The sequence below is a fragment of the Artemia franciscana genome, unplaced genomic scaffold (genome assembly GCF_032884065.1).
Source record: "Artemia franciscana unplaced genomic scaffold, ASM3288406v1 PGA_scaffold_32, whole genome shotgun sequence".
In the NCBI taxonomy this organism is placed as follows: Eukaryota; Metazoa; Arthropoda; class Branchiopoda; order Anostraca; family Artemiidae; genus Artemia; species Artemia franciscana.
Window position 1 is genome coordinate 510,045 of NW_027062665.1, and position 15,739 is coordinate 525,783.

Genomic DNA, 15,739 nt, shown 5'->3' on the forward strand with positions numbered 1-15,739 from the left:
AGCATCTCAAAAACTTCATTAAAGCTTGCCATCTATGCCCAGTAGGCACGCCTCATATAATTAGTAAGGCAAACCCTAAGGAAATCCTACCCTAGTATTATTCATCTTCAAAACACACCTGGAAAATCGTGAATTACGGTGTTGGTGGAGGTAAACGGTCTAATAATTGTTGTAAGTCACTGCTAAATAAATGTCTAAATATATAGAGCTGATCTATGAAAGTGCATAAAGTCTGACAAACATCGAAGTTCACTACATGAGTTTGTAAACAGTCTGGTTTTTTCGTCCTACCATCCAAACCTCTATCCAAAGACCATGCTTTCATTCCATCCACCCAAAGGACCAAATGAAGGGCAGGTTGTCCCCGAATGGCCTGGGAAGGGGTCTTACGAAGGATTGACAGGTAATTGAAAACCCCTTTTTTCTTTTGTTATTTTTCTTTTTTTTCGATAAATCGAAAATTCGGAAAAGAGCTGCTAAAATGAAAAAAAAGCTATTCTACCAGAAAAATTGACAGGCCATGAGAAGCGCCATTAACCCCGATTTATTTTGTCATATTCATTTTGGATGGTCAAGGTCAGAGAAGGAAAACTAGAAATTCCTAAAAACAGGAAAGCCATTTTCATTTTCATATTTGTTCGGAGTTTCCTAGAGAAGAGGGTGGGAGGGGTTAGCATCCCTTGCCGCAACCGGTGGATCTCATTTAAAGATAAATACCTACTTAAGTGAGGGAAATACCTCTAAAACAGATCTTAGCCAAGAAAAGTCATTTTACGTACCTTGAATTTTTTTTAAATAAAAAAAGCCAATGAGACTAACTGTGTTTCAAGCAATAAGCTGTAGGAAAAATACGAATTCAGTACAGGTTGAAGTGTTATAATGAGAAAAAAGTTTAGATAGCTAGGACACGTGCCGTCGATGAAAGATGGCGCATAGTCAAAGATTCCCCTTTTCAGCCAACCATCCAGGGCGCAACTGCTCCTACTATGATTATTTTTCTTGTCAAATTACTGTCAAATTAGTTGACAAATACTTTCAACTTAAACAAGGTAGTCGTGTTGCACCATAAAAAAAAACAAATAAAAACTTGAGAGAGTGGCGTATAAAACACAACTACTCAAACCAAATTGACCGTTTTAGACCACGCAATCGCTAGTAAAAGAGTGTTTGTCTAATCTAATTTCTGAATGATATCTTCCCTTGTTTTGACTTGGCTGTTGTTACAGTCATTGGCACAAGTGTATTATCCAGAACCCCCTTAAAAAGTTTGATCTGATCAGTCTTCGTAAAACTGAATTTGTCTGTCTGCATTCGCAAACAATAAGCTTAGGCACATTAATGTAAACTACTAGGTAGGTCTATTTTATTTACATATATTTAATATATAGAGTTGATATATTGGTTAGGCTAGGTTAGGTATTCAATTTAATGCGCTGTGGGAATTATACATAAAAGAATTATGCTTTAATTTTCTTAATTATGCTTTTTAATTTTCGGTACTCGGGTGTTATAGCGGCACCACCAAATAAGTAAATTTAGGTTAATCCTAATGGAATATACCGAAATATGATGAAAATATTATACTTTCGTTACAAAATTATAGAAATTACAACAGAGAATGGAAAGCAGGCCACCCGGAACGTATCATATTAAATACCTAAGCTCTATATATTAAACATTTAATTAAAATATACCTGCATAGTAGTTTATCTCGTTTCCATTGCAACCGAACCACCTTGTAACTGAACCCAAAGGAACTGAGCGCCCGTGCAACTGAACTCCCCTTGCAACTAAACTCCCCTTGTAACTAAACTCCCCTTGCAACTAAACTCCCGTTGCAACTAAACTTCCCTTGCAACTAAACTCCCCTTGCAACTAAACTCCCCTTGCAACTAAACTCCCCTTGCAACTAAACTCTCCTTGCAACTAAACTTCCCTTGCAAATAAACTTCTCTTGCAGCTAAACTCCCCTTGCAAATAAACTCCTCTTGCAACTAAACTCTCCTTGCAACTAAACTCCCCTTGCAACTAAACTCCCCTTGCAACTAAACTCCCCTTGCAACTAAACTCTCCTTGAAACTAAACTCCCATTGCAACTAAACTCCCGTTGCAACTAAACTCCCCTTGCAACTAAACTCCCCTTGCAACTAAATTCTCCTTGCAACTAAACTTCCCTTGCAAATAAACTTCCCTTGCAGCTAAACTCCCCTTGCAAATAAACTCCTCTTGCAACTAAACTCTCCTTGCAACAAAACTTCCCTTGTAAATAAACTTCTCTTGCAGCTAAACTCTCCTTGCAGCTAAACTCTCCTTGCAACGAAACTCTCCTTGCAACTAAACTCCCCTTAAAACTAAACTCTCCTTGCAACTAAACTCCCCTTGCAACTGAACTCCCCTTGCAACTGAACCCCCTTGCAACTGAACCCAACTGAACCCCTTGCAACTGGACCCCCTTGCAGCTGGACCCCCTTGAAACTGACCCCCCTTACAATTGAACCCCTTGCAACTGAACCCCCTTGCACCTGAACCCTTATAACTGAACCACCTTACAACTGAACCACCATCCATCTGAACACCCGTGTAACTGAACCATCGTGCAATTGAGCCCTCTTTAACTTAACCCTTGTGCAACTGAGCCCTGTCTAACTGAACCCTCGTGCAATTCAACCCCCGGTCAACTTAACCCTGTTTAACAGAACCCTCGTGTAACTGAACCCTCTATAACTCTACTACCGTGGAAATGAACCCTCGTGTAACTGAACAACCGTACTCAGTTTTTTCTGTATTCTACAAGTTTGAGGCAGTATCGTTGGGTAAAACACAAGTTACAATCTTTACACTTTCAACCTTATTAGAATTGTTTTTTTTTAAGTCATGATGATTCATGCCTGCCAAGATGATTCATAAGAAAAGCTGTTTTCTTGTCACAAAAACAAAGAAAATCCGCCGCTACAAACCATTAAAGCCAGATAAATTTCTCCTTTTTTATATCCTTTAATGGGGTTCCTTTCAACCTTTCAGTCTCTACGGGTCTAGGACTTTACGGACCCCCGGACAATGTCCTCCGCGGAAAATACTCCCCCTCTCCCGATAAATACTCTCCTACCGAAAATAACCGCCCGTGAAAAATACGTTCCAAGAAAATACTCCTCCCCCCCCCCGGCGGATGGTTGGTTTCCAATCACTTTTGCTAAGAAAAAAAAAAACTAAAACTATCAATTTCCGGTCAAACGAGCATCCTCCGAAGTTAATACGACCTTGAGGCAGAGGTGGGGATGGGGAAGGGCAGTTCCCCTCTTATACAGAATACATTCTGCTCATAGGTTTAATGTTACTGTTTACTTTCATTATAACAGCGTAGACTAGAAATATTCTCAGAAATCAAGGATTAACCATAAGTTCCACATTTTTGATGTGTTTTTTAAAGTTTTAACCCTTCCCCGGATAAAATAACCCCCCAAACAAAAGTCCTGAATACAGTCCTCAAGATTCCACATCAATTTATACCTCCACAGTCTTCTTGTTTCATTCTTAGAACTAAACCTGTATTTATCTTAAGGCTCAATGAGAGTTTTGATGCATTGGTATTAAAATGCGCCCTTTGAAAAACTTTCGTAGCTGTAAAGAGAATTCAAATATTACAGAATGATAATAAACCATTAAGCTAAGTTCGCTTAAGGCTCAAGCACCAAGATTTCCCCCTCCACTACCAATACCCCCGACATTACCCATCCATAATACGTACATCATTCAACATGGGAGAGACTGCACTGTCCATGTAAAAATTCACGAACAAGATACACCCAGGTACATTAAATTAAAAAAAAAAAAAAAAATCAAACTGAAAATACGGAGTAGCATAAAACCTTAAAACGAACAGAAGCTATTCTGTATATTAATAGGGTTGCCCCCTCCTCAATGCCACGCTTTTTATGCTAAAGTTTGACTTTTTGTTCCAATTATCTAAGAATGACTTTTTTTTTTACAATAATAACATTTTTAAAAGTTCTAAGAAATTTTAGCGTAAAGTGCATTAAAATAAGACAACCCCCTTTATATATATAATAATGTCTGTTTGTCTAAGTATAAATATCGCTCCTTAATTTCAGTTGAAAAGACATGGTATTTTTATTTAATTTCTGATCGTTATTCAAATAATGCCAGGAAACAACACACCATCTCCATGGAACCTGATATCTCAAAATTTGGTCGGACAACATTGGGGAAAAAGAGGGCGTGGGAGGGGGGTTACTTATTTTTACTATTCAATAGACATGATAAAACTTTTTGTAATATCGCCTATAGAGGAATCAGTACTAAAAACCTGTTTGCATTTGTTTTTCGGGGATATTTTTTTAGTTGTCAGGTTAAATTCCAACTTATTTGTTAATTGCTATTCCACACATGTATGTCTAAAAAAATAAGTGCATATTTTGCTTTACAGCCCTGTTGAGACAGCGTAATCCTGAAATATCATTTCGATAGCCTAAACAAGTTAAGATTTTAAATTGCCCCTCCTTGTTATTACGAAATGAAGATTTCCGTCTCTCAGTTGGCTTTTGTGGCAATACGGACAGATTCCTTTGATAAACTTAAATTTAATTAAATACTTTTTGGCGGTATGCGACATTAGTAAAATCTAACAGAGACCGCACAAAGTGACTAAAACCTTGTTTCAAACTTATTTGCAAAAAGAAACAGTCTTAAAAATAATAATAATAAAAAAGAAACACAAATACAAGAAAAACGTTTTCTTATTTTAGACAAGTGAAATTGCTAAACCAGAACTGCGAGGAGCTGTTTCAGGCCTTCATTCTGTTGCTCTTGCGCTCGGAGTCCTTGTCTGCTACGTCATTGGGGAATTTGTGGACTGGAGGGTTCTAACCCTTTGTCAGCTTGTATATCCAATTGCATATTTGTCAATGTAGTTTCATCCTGAATTTCCTGTTTGGCTATTGAAGAAAGGGAGGGTGGATGATGCCCAAAAAGCCCTGAAAAGGCTCCGTGGACAGTAGGTTTTGAATTTTGATATTTGTGTAATTTTTTGTGCTCTAAAGACTAAAATACTACCACAAAACAGCTCAAATTACCAAAAATTACATGAGTGAGTTTATTTCTCTGGAATCAATGATAAAAACAATAATAATATTGATAAAAGAAAAAGTAACCAGTTTTTCCTAGCTCCATGTCCTTAGGCTCAATTTTGAGGAATTAAAAAGATTAATTATAATACAATTAAAGGTAATTCGGCATAAGAAATTAAAAAGATTAACCCTCTTTTTCTAGCACTGTGTTTTTCTATAATGATTTTTTTGCTGTTAAACTTTTCAGTCTTGAGAAAAACATTGAAAAATAAAGCAAGAAAAACAAAAGGAAACAAAAATGAAACTTAAAATAAAAAGAACCTTCAACTACATTCTTCTTTCATCAGACTATGAGAATTTGAATAAAGTAGAGGTGGAGGAAGAGTATGTGCAGGTTTGCAAAATCAGATTATCAAAAAAATAATTTCATATTTTGAAATTTATGATAATAAAGATTTCGAGCAAAAAATATGAAGGTCTTCGATCGAGGTTGGAAGAAGTGATTAGAAAAGGTTTAAAGTAGTTGGGACCCTGATAAGTTAATACTGATGCTTTGAATAAAGTTTAATGGTTGAGGAGATATGTATATTAATGCAGATACAGAAGGCTGAAACGCAAAGTTGGCAGAAACACAAAGATGATAAAGAACATCAATTACATTCTTTTTTTCTCAAGACACCATAGGAATATAAGTGCAGTTGACACCATGGTTGAACCTAACAAAATATACCCGACTCTTTTATTACTTTGTTACTTTGTTTAATTTTCTTAAATATTTCAATCTAAATGTTACAAATGTGGTTACTTTTATTAGCATATATAATTAAATAAAATAAAGATCCCAAGCCGACACTCTTGGATGGAGTTACCCTCTCATGACGTCCGTCTTGAAAAAAAAGGTATGTGAAACATCAGAGCAAAGAGGTTTCATTACCCTGACGGAGTGTTCAAACATTTAAATAGCATAAGCAAAATTCAAAAATTAATCAAATAAGATAATCATCACCTTATCAGGTAATGATAAGATAATCATTACCTGACGCATGATATCAGCAAATTTGTTACCGCAAAAAAACACTAAATAGTAAATAAATAGCTAGCTTGTCGGTAAATTTACCTGCTTATCCCTTTCAAAAGTATTCGGTTAATGAAACCTACAGAAATTAATTAAATTTCTTCATAAGTGCTATAAACAAAACTTACAAATTTGGGTCGAATAGACTAGACAAAAATCGACTACCTTTCTTTTGTCTTGAAAGAGTCTAAAAAAAATGTAAGTAATGCAAAAGAAAAGGTAAATTAGTGACGATGATGCTATTTATACATCTACCAAAGGGGTTGTTTAATCCCTACCAAGCTTGAAGGGAAACAAAACTGAGTATCTTAAGTCGAACAGTTCGTGGTAACGAACTGTAGTAAGGAGCGATCCGGCTGAATAGTAACCAAAGCTCTAAAATACGGAATTTTGATGCCAATAGTTACATCAAAAGAATCGTATTTTAATGCTTATTTTAAATATATAAGTTTCATCAAGTTTAGTTTTACTCATCAAAAATTACGAGCCTGAGAAAATTTGCCTTATTTTAGAAAAAAGGGTGAAACACGCCCTAAAAGTCATAGAATCTTAGTCAAAATAACACCACCAGATTCAACGTGTCAAAGAACCTTGCTGTAGAAGTTTCAAGCTCCCATCTACAAAATATAGAATTTTGTATTTTTTGCCAGAAGACAGATCAAGGATGCGTGTTTATTTGTTTTTTTGTTGTTGTTTTTTTAAGTGACCAAAAAAATTTGAGGGAACCTAAGCCACCTCTCACGCACATTTTTACCCAAAGTTACCAGATCAAAATTTTGAGATAGCCATTCTGTTCAAATTAGTCGAAAACCTAAAAACTATGTCTTGGCGGATGACTTAATCCCCCAGAGTCCCTGGGGGAGGGGCTGCAAGTTACGAACTTTGACCATTGTTCACATATAGTAATGGTTATTATGAAGCGTACAGACGTTTTCAGGGTGGGCTTTTACGCGTTGGGGTATGTGTATGTTGAGGGGAGGGGTTTATGTGGGAGGACCTTTCCATGAAGGAATTTATCATGAGGGAAGAGAATATCCATGAAGGTGGTGCAGAATTTTCTAGTATTATTTAAAAAAAAACAATGAGAAAACAAATACATTTTTTTTCAACTAGAATGAGCAGCATTAAAACTTAAAACGAACATAAAATATTACGTATAGAAGGGGATTCGGTTCCTCCACAATACCTTTCTCTTTACACTAAAGTATTTTTAGTAGTTTCAATTATTTATTCTACGACCTTTGTGATTCGGGGGTCATTCTTAAAGATTCGGGGCAAAATTCAAGCTTTAGTGTAAAGAGCTATATATTGACGAAATTTAAATTTTGTTTTGTTTATTCATGTGCGTTGAGCCAAAATCAAAGAATTAATTCAAAACCTTTCCAAAATTAAATAAAAAAACAAGTATTTTTAACTGCAAGTAAGGAGCGACATTAAAACTTAAAACGAACAAAAATTATTCCGTATATGAAAGGGGTTGTCCCCTCCTCAACGGGTCGCTCTTTACGCTAAAGTATTTTTATTGCCTTTAAAAGTGGAGTTGTGACAGAGTCAAACTTTAGCGTAAATGATCAAACCATAGTCGGGTGAATATATCAAGTATTATTTAATATATTATAGGCACTCTGACAGTCAGATTTATTTTCTATATTTTACTTCTATATTTATATTTACTTCTACTTCTATATTTTCTTTTGCTGTTTTTGCTTTATCTGTACCACCTAAAGCACCCTACGGTCAAAATTGTTATATTAGTCATTGCACTTAAAGAAACGTTTGATTTATACCTTAAAGTTCCTTTCTGAATAAATTGTCTAAATGAGTGTTTCCTGTTTGTATAGCTTGAGAAGGTAGTAGTAGTTCTTTGACAACCAGATGTATTTTTAGAATAATCTAATAGTATGTGCTTACAAAAGCTGTACAGTATTGCTAGATATATTTATGGTAAAGAAAGAATGTTGAATATGTGCTTCAGAAGGGTAAAATTGGCGGAAAATAACCATTTAGTTTTCACAATTGTACATTTTTTAGGTCTAGCTTTATTCATATAGGAAAATATTTCCAGTCATTTTTTCTTAACTAGCTCAATAATTCTCAAGTTTTATCCAGATTGATAGGACACACTTTTATTAGTTTAATTATAAGATACAATTAAAGCATGAAATATTGAATAGTTGTCAAGCATGGTATTGAATTACTTTTCCTGGATTTTTATGAAGGGAATTTTTCCTTCTTTTTTTTTAATTTTGAAAAATTAGAAAAAATAAGGCATTTTTGACTTACGAACGGGTGATTGGATCTCAATGAAATTTGATATTTAGAAGGATATCGTGTCTCAGAGCTTTTATTTCAAATGCCAACCGGATCTGGTGACATTTGGGGGGGAGTTGGGAGGGGGAAACCTAAAATCTTGGAAAACACGAATAGGTGATTGGATCTTAATGAAATTTGATATTTAGAAGGAGTTCATGTCTCAGAGCTCTTTCAAATCCCGACTAGATCTTTTGATATTGGGGGGAGTTGGAGAGGGAAATCTTGGAAAACACTTGGAGTGGAGGAATCGGGATGAAGCTTGGTGGATAGAATAATCAAATGTCCTTGATACGTTATTGACGTAACCGTACCGGATTCGCTCTCTTCGGGGGAGTTGGGGGGAGGGGTTTAGTGATTTGGCGAGTTTGGTGCTTCTGGACGTGCTTGGACGATGAAAATTGGTAGGCGTGTCAGGGAGCTGCTCAAATTGACTTGATAATGTCGTTTTCCCAGATTCGACCATCTGCGAGTAATTAAAAAAAATTGAAAAAAAAGTGGAGGAATCGGGATGAAGCCTGGTGGATAGAATAAGCAAATGTCCTTAATACGTGATCGTTTCTTGAATCGTTTCTTGTTATATTCCAATTGCACGATGAAGAAGCAATTATGCGAGTGACGAACTCGCTGTTTCAGCATCTCCAGGCCGTCGACTTGGTTATTTCTCGATCGCGCACCCTGATTCAGGCCACAAGAAGCGAACTCACAGACCTGCGTTCAGATGCTCCATTCGTATCGCTTTTCGAAAAGGCTAAAGAGTTTGCAACAGAACTCGAAATCGAAGTACCTGCTGTGAATGAACCCGCGACTAGACCCTCCTCTGTTGGTCAGAAAGGACGACCTCAAAGAACTCAAAAGATAACCAAGCATCTGAAACAATTTGTGACAACTTTGACGCTAGGAAAGAATTTCATCGAATCTGGAAATCGGACTACTACTTTGGCAGATATAATGAAGCGAGAATACTTCGAAACTTTTGACTGTCTACTAGCCGAATTTGACAGAAGGTTTACAGATAACTTGCCAGTGCTGAGTATACTCGAAGCCTTGGATCCAAGCTCAACCAAGTTTATGGACACAGAGCCGCTCAAGCGTTTCTCTGCTCTTTACGGCGAGCTGGATATCAACGACATTCTTCTTGAATCTCAAGCTGGTATTGCCAAGCGTTTCTTGCTCGATGAGGAGAAAAAGCTGGAAAACTTCCTAGACATTGTCGACCATCTTCAGGCATTACGAGTGGCTTACTCAGAAGTAATTAAAGTACTTCGTATTGCTGCCACACTTCCTGTGACAACAGCGAGCAATGAGCGTTTTTTTTCTAGCCTAGAGATAGTGAAAAACTACCTGCGGTCTACAACAGGAGATGATCGTCTCAGTCACCTTCTTTTGATATTTGCAGAGAAGGACTTAGTAAAAAATTTGGACTACGACCAGCTTGTTGATGATTTTGCAAAAATGAAACCTCGGCGGTTCCCCTTGTTACTTTGAGTGTTGTAATATTTTTTTTATCTTGTTATGTTGTTGCTTTATGTTAATATATTTGATCTGGAAGATTTCTGCTGAAGGAAAATCGAGATTTTGGTTACAATCCCCAGCATAGCAATGAAGATTACTTTCACCGACCTATTGTTTACTAAAATAAGAAAGTTTCTCGCTGAGGAATGCCAGCCTGTTGTCTGGTTGAATTTTCCACTTTCAGTTTAATCACTTAACCTCGTTGATTGTATTCTTCGTTGTTATAATCAATCTTAGAGGTCAGTGTGGCTGAGTTCCACCTTCGGTTACAGTACATTTCCAAGCAACACACGGGTGCTGAAAATGCGTTTTTACTTAGAATATTTGATTCATGTGCTGCTAAAACCCGCATTTTTCTCACGTGACACTAAGTGAATCGGGGGGGGGGGCAGATGGAGTTCATGCCCATCCCAAGATTATGCCCAAATGGCGCCTCTGCCCCCAACCCACCATGGCACTTCCTGGATGAAAGACCAAGAACCAGAGATCAGCACCACCGGTAGGGACTGTAAAGTCTAATACCATATTGTGCATTTAGCCTGTGCCTTCAAATTTTTCATCCATATAGACGGGAAAAACTTTTTAATTGTTACATAATACTGCAGCTATAAATCATAATAGGCAATCCTTAACATCTTTATTGGTTATCTGTAATATTTAAGCGTACTCGAACTATTTAACAGTATCACGATTCTTTAGCATAGTGATTCCAAACACTCTCTTCCCAACCCCTCATTAGCTCAAGCACCATAACTTACTTTTTTTCACCAGTGTTAAAGTCATTACTATCCACATTAACTCTGAATATGAACCCTACCGACAGATCTTACACGTAATCTTGAAAAATAAGGGAATTTAACTTCCCTGTAAATTGATTCTGAGCTCCATCTTTCAGGCGTATATACCCAAAATATGTGTCATGGGTCCTTCTCGGAGTCATCTTTATTTTTTCATTCTCTCATTCACTCGTGACTGAATGTATAGTTAACGTCAGGGATTGGGAGCTGCACATTATGCTTCAGGCAACAGTCAATGAAGAAGATGTTAGAAAAGTAAAATCAATTCTACGGTTAAAAGGAAATGTATATAGGATCATAGTGGTCATTGCGAATGTTCTTCTGACAACCTTAAAGACATGGTTTTTCGCATATGATTCTATTTTTAAGGAACACCCTGTTTCAGTTCTTTCATCTTCTGTACTGACATTTGCGATCGAAATGATTATTCCAAAGGTATGTAAACTTTATTTGCTCATTGTATTTAAACTATGAGAATGTTTTGTATATTTGCTTTAAAAAAGTGTTAATTAATTTGTATCGATACAACAGAAAAGGACAAAGCATTAATAAAATCATATTTCTTGTTCTAACAGAACAAGAAAAGAAAGCTGCATGTTAACGCAAGTACTAACTTCTGGTCAGTTTCGACTAGGTGCGACAGGATTCAAAACAACAGTGATGAGACTCGTCCACCTTCTTCTTTCTTTGCATAGCCTATAATTGAATATATAAAAGTGATGTTTGTTTTTCAAACAGTCCGTGGTAACGAACTGTAGTAAGGAGCGATCCGGCTCAATAGTAACCAAAACTCAAAAAAATTGAATTTTGATATCAATAGCTACATCAAAAGAATCGCATTTTAATGCTGATTTTAAATATATAAGTTTCATCAACTGTAGTCTTAGCCATCAAAAGTTACGAGCCTGAGAAAATTTGCCTTATTTAGAAAAATAGGGGGAAACACCCCCTAAAAGTCGTAAGATCTTAACGAAAATGACACCATCAGATTCAGCGTATCAGAGAACCCTACTGTAGAAGTTTCAAGCTCCTATTTACAAAAATGTGGAATTTTGCATGTTTTGCCACAAGACAAATCACGGGTGCGTGTTTGTTTGTTTTTTTTTTTGTTTTTTTTCCCAGGGGTCATCGTATCGACCAAGTGGTCCTAGAATGTCACAAGAGGGCTCGTTCTAACGGAAATTAAAAGTTCTAGTGCCCTTTTTAAGTGACCCAAAAAATTGGAGGGCATCTAGGCCCCCTCCCACGCTCATTTTTTTCCCAAAGTCAACAGATCAAAATTTTGAGATAGCCATTTTGTTTAGCATAGTCGAAAATCATAATGACTATGTTTTTGGGGATGACTTACTCCCCCACAGTCCCTGGGGGAGGGGTTTCAAGTTACAAACTTCAACCAGTGTTTACATATAATAATGGTTATTGGGAAGTGTAAAGACGTTTTCAGGGGGATTTTTTTGGTTTTGGGGGTAGGGTTAAGGGAGGGGGCTATGTGGGAGGATCTTTCCTTGGAGAAATATGCCATGGGGGAAAAAAATTCAATGAAAAGGGCGCAGGACGAATCTGGTCACGTTGGAAAAAAACGTCAAATTAAGAGCTTAATATACAATGCTGGGTGTTCGGAGCCTCTCTATTATGGAATATAATTTGAAAATAACACAACTATACGAGCGATAAACATATATACCACAACCATAACTCAACTAACGAAAGAACTGCTAAGAGATAACACAACTATAAAGCGAAAACAGGTGAAAACTAACGGGAAAATAAACGAACTAAGAGGTGGAAGGGGCCCAGAGAAAGAATATAATCCTTTTTCAATTTTGAGCCTAACTTCCGCAAAGGAGTAATAATGTCAGAAGCCCCGAAATACCAAATTATTTTCTTTTCAAACAGTTCGTGGTAAGGAACTGTAGTAAGGGGCGACCCGGCTCAATAGTAAACGAAACTCTAAAAAACGGCATTTTGATGCTAAAAGATGCATCAAAAGAATCGAATTTTTACGCTGATATTAAATATATAAGTTTCAATTAATTTTGTCTTTGTCATCAAAAGTTACGAGCCTGAGAAAATTTGCCCTATTTTGGAAAAAAAAGGGGGAAACATCCCCTAAAAGTCATAGAATCTTAACGAAAATCACACTATCGCATTCGGTATATCAGAGAACTTTATAGCAAAAATTTCAAGCTCCTATCTAAAAAATGTGGAATTTTGTATTTTTTGCCAGAAGACAAATCACGGGTGCGTGTTTATTTGTTTGTTTGTTTTTTTTTTTTTTTTTTTTTTCCCAGGGGTCATCTTATCGACCAAGTGGTCCTAGAATGTCGCGAGAGGGCTCATTCGAACGGAAATGAAAAGTTCTAGTGCCCTTTTTAAGTGACCAAAAAAATTGGAGGGCAAATAGGCCCCTCCCATGCTCATTTTTTCCAAAAGTCAACAGATTAAAATTTGAAGATAGCCATTTTGTTCAGCATAGTCGAAAACCATAATAACTATGTCTTTGGGAATGACTTACTCCCCCACAATCCCTGAGGGGGGGGCTGCAAGTTACAAACTTTTTCCAGTGTTTACATATAGTAATGGTTATTGGGAAGTGTACAGACGTATTCATGGGAATTTTTTGCTCTGGGGGTTGGGGTTGATGGGAGAGGGCTTTGTGGGAGGATCTTTCTTTTTGAGGAATATGTCATGGGGGAAGAAAAATTCAATGAAAAGGGCGCAGGATTTTCTAGCATTACTATAAAAAAAAACAATGAAAAAATAAACATGAAAACGTTTTTTCAAATGAAAGTAAGGAATAGCATTGAAATTTAAAACGAACAGAGATTATTACGCATATGAGGGGTTCTAAAAACACTTTAGCATAAAGAGCGGGGTATTTAGGAGGAGATAAATACCTCGCTCTTTATGCTAAAATATTTTTAGTGATTTCAACTATTTATTCTACGGCCTTTTTGATTCAGGGGTCATTCTTAAAGAATTCGGACAAAACTTACGATCTAGTGTAAAGAGCGAGGTATTAACGAGGATACAAACCCCCTCGTACACACAATAAAAATTTAAGAATATAAAAGTTTGTTACGTAAGTTAATTCTTAAGTTACGTATATTTTTTTACTAATAAAAACGTTCGTTGAATATTAAAAGTTCTAGTAGCATTTTTAAGTAACCGAAAAATTGGAGGGCAGCTAGGCCTCCTTCCCCACCCCTTATTTCTAAAAATTGTCTGATCAAAACTAAGAGAAAGCCATTTAGCCAAAAAAAATTAATATACTAATTTCATTTCAATAATTTATGTGCGGAGAGCCAAAATCAAACATGCATTAATTCAAAAACGTTATGAACTTAAATAAAAAAAACTAGTTTTTTTAACTGAAAGTAAGGAGCGACATTAAAACTTAAAACGAACAGAAATTACTCCGTATATGAAATGGGTTGTCCCCTCCGCAGTCCCACGCTCTTTACGCTAAAGTTTTTAATTGTTTTAAAAAGTAGAATTGTGGCAAAGAGTCAAACTTTAGCGTCAAGAGCGAGGGACTGCTGAGGGGACAACCCATTTCATAGACGGAGTAATTTCTGTTCGTTTTAAGTTTTAATGTCGCTCCTTACTTTCAGTTAAAAAAAACTAGTTTTTTTTATTTAATTCATTATATTATAGATCATACTTCTACTGAAGATTCTCGTATGCACCCACAATCTTTGAAATTGGTTGTTTACATGCACCCATTTTTCCAAAGTAGACAGAACTAATAAGATTTTTTTGTGTTTCCTTTATTCTAGACTGACTCTCACACTGCTGATAACAAACAAACTACCAAACACAAAATATTCTGTTCATCTTCAACTAGAACAAACAAAGCAAATCCATTATACGAAAACCGTTTTTATTTCTTATTCCAAAAATAGCATAACCGCTTTTTTGTCAAAAGTATATGCAATGTCACTCTCCTCCCATAGAGGGTGTCCTGTATGTCGTCGCCGTGAACCTAGCTGCTTGGCTTAGCCTGATTTTAGACTGTAAGTCGTCACACTGTACCTGACAACATGCCATAACCTTGTTTCTGACTGAATGGCGTCTCACTGCACTGAACTTTGAGTCGTCACCCAGTTCCTGACTGTTTGTCTTCACATTGTCACTGACAATGTTGAAGTTGAGGTCATGTATCTGACAGCGAATCATTGCCTTTTTCCTGGTTTTATGTTGTCAACTTATTCCTGACTGCATGTCGTCCCCTTTTTTCTGAATATATTTCTTTACCTTGTTCTTGACTATAAATTGTCGCCCTTTTTTTCTTATAATAAGAATGGCCGTAGCCCTGTATAAGCATAAGAAAAATAATGTTAGATTGCTAACCTGTACCATAAACGTATTATAAGTAATATCCACAGTCCTTCAAATCCACATAATTTATTTGGTTCAATATTGGTTACTAGACCGGTCATTTTCTTATATTGCACATCCAAATTCTTGGTGTTTTCTGAATTAAGTACGCTGTTGTTAATGTCACTTCTTACTTTCGGATGGAAAAAAAATATATTTTTGATGAATTTTAAACAAAACAAATTGACCGTTTTAGAACAAATGGCATTGATTATTTTTTAATCTTAAAACTCCTAAAATCTTACTGATTAAATTTTAAGACAAAACAAGTGAACCGTTTTAGAAAAGATCAAGGTAATCGTGTATTATACGCCACTAACTCAAGTTAGCGCTGTGCAAAACTCGAGAACAAACCGGTTTCTTCGTTAGTTTCTTTCAGCTTAGCCTGAGACAAGACAAAGACAAGTGACAGAATAAACTGAAAATATATAATTTGGGCTATATATTTCCATATTAGGGGGTGGGGTAAAGTATTTGGACAGTTTGAAGTTAGGAATCAATTTTTACTTCATATGCAAAATAATTGTACCTAACACATTTTGCATGTAGAGCCACTATACCTTACCCCACCCCCTTAA

General features: G+C 36.2%; 1 protein-coding gene across 6 annotated transcripts in view; it reads right to left on the minus strand.

Moving 5' to 3' along the window:
* Nucleotides 1-15,739, minus strand: part of LOC136041641 (uncharacterized) — a 98,039-nt gene that overhangs the window by 13,794 nt on the left and 68,506 nt on the right. The gene's annotated exons all lie outside the window — the stretch shown is intronic.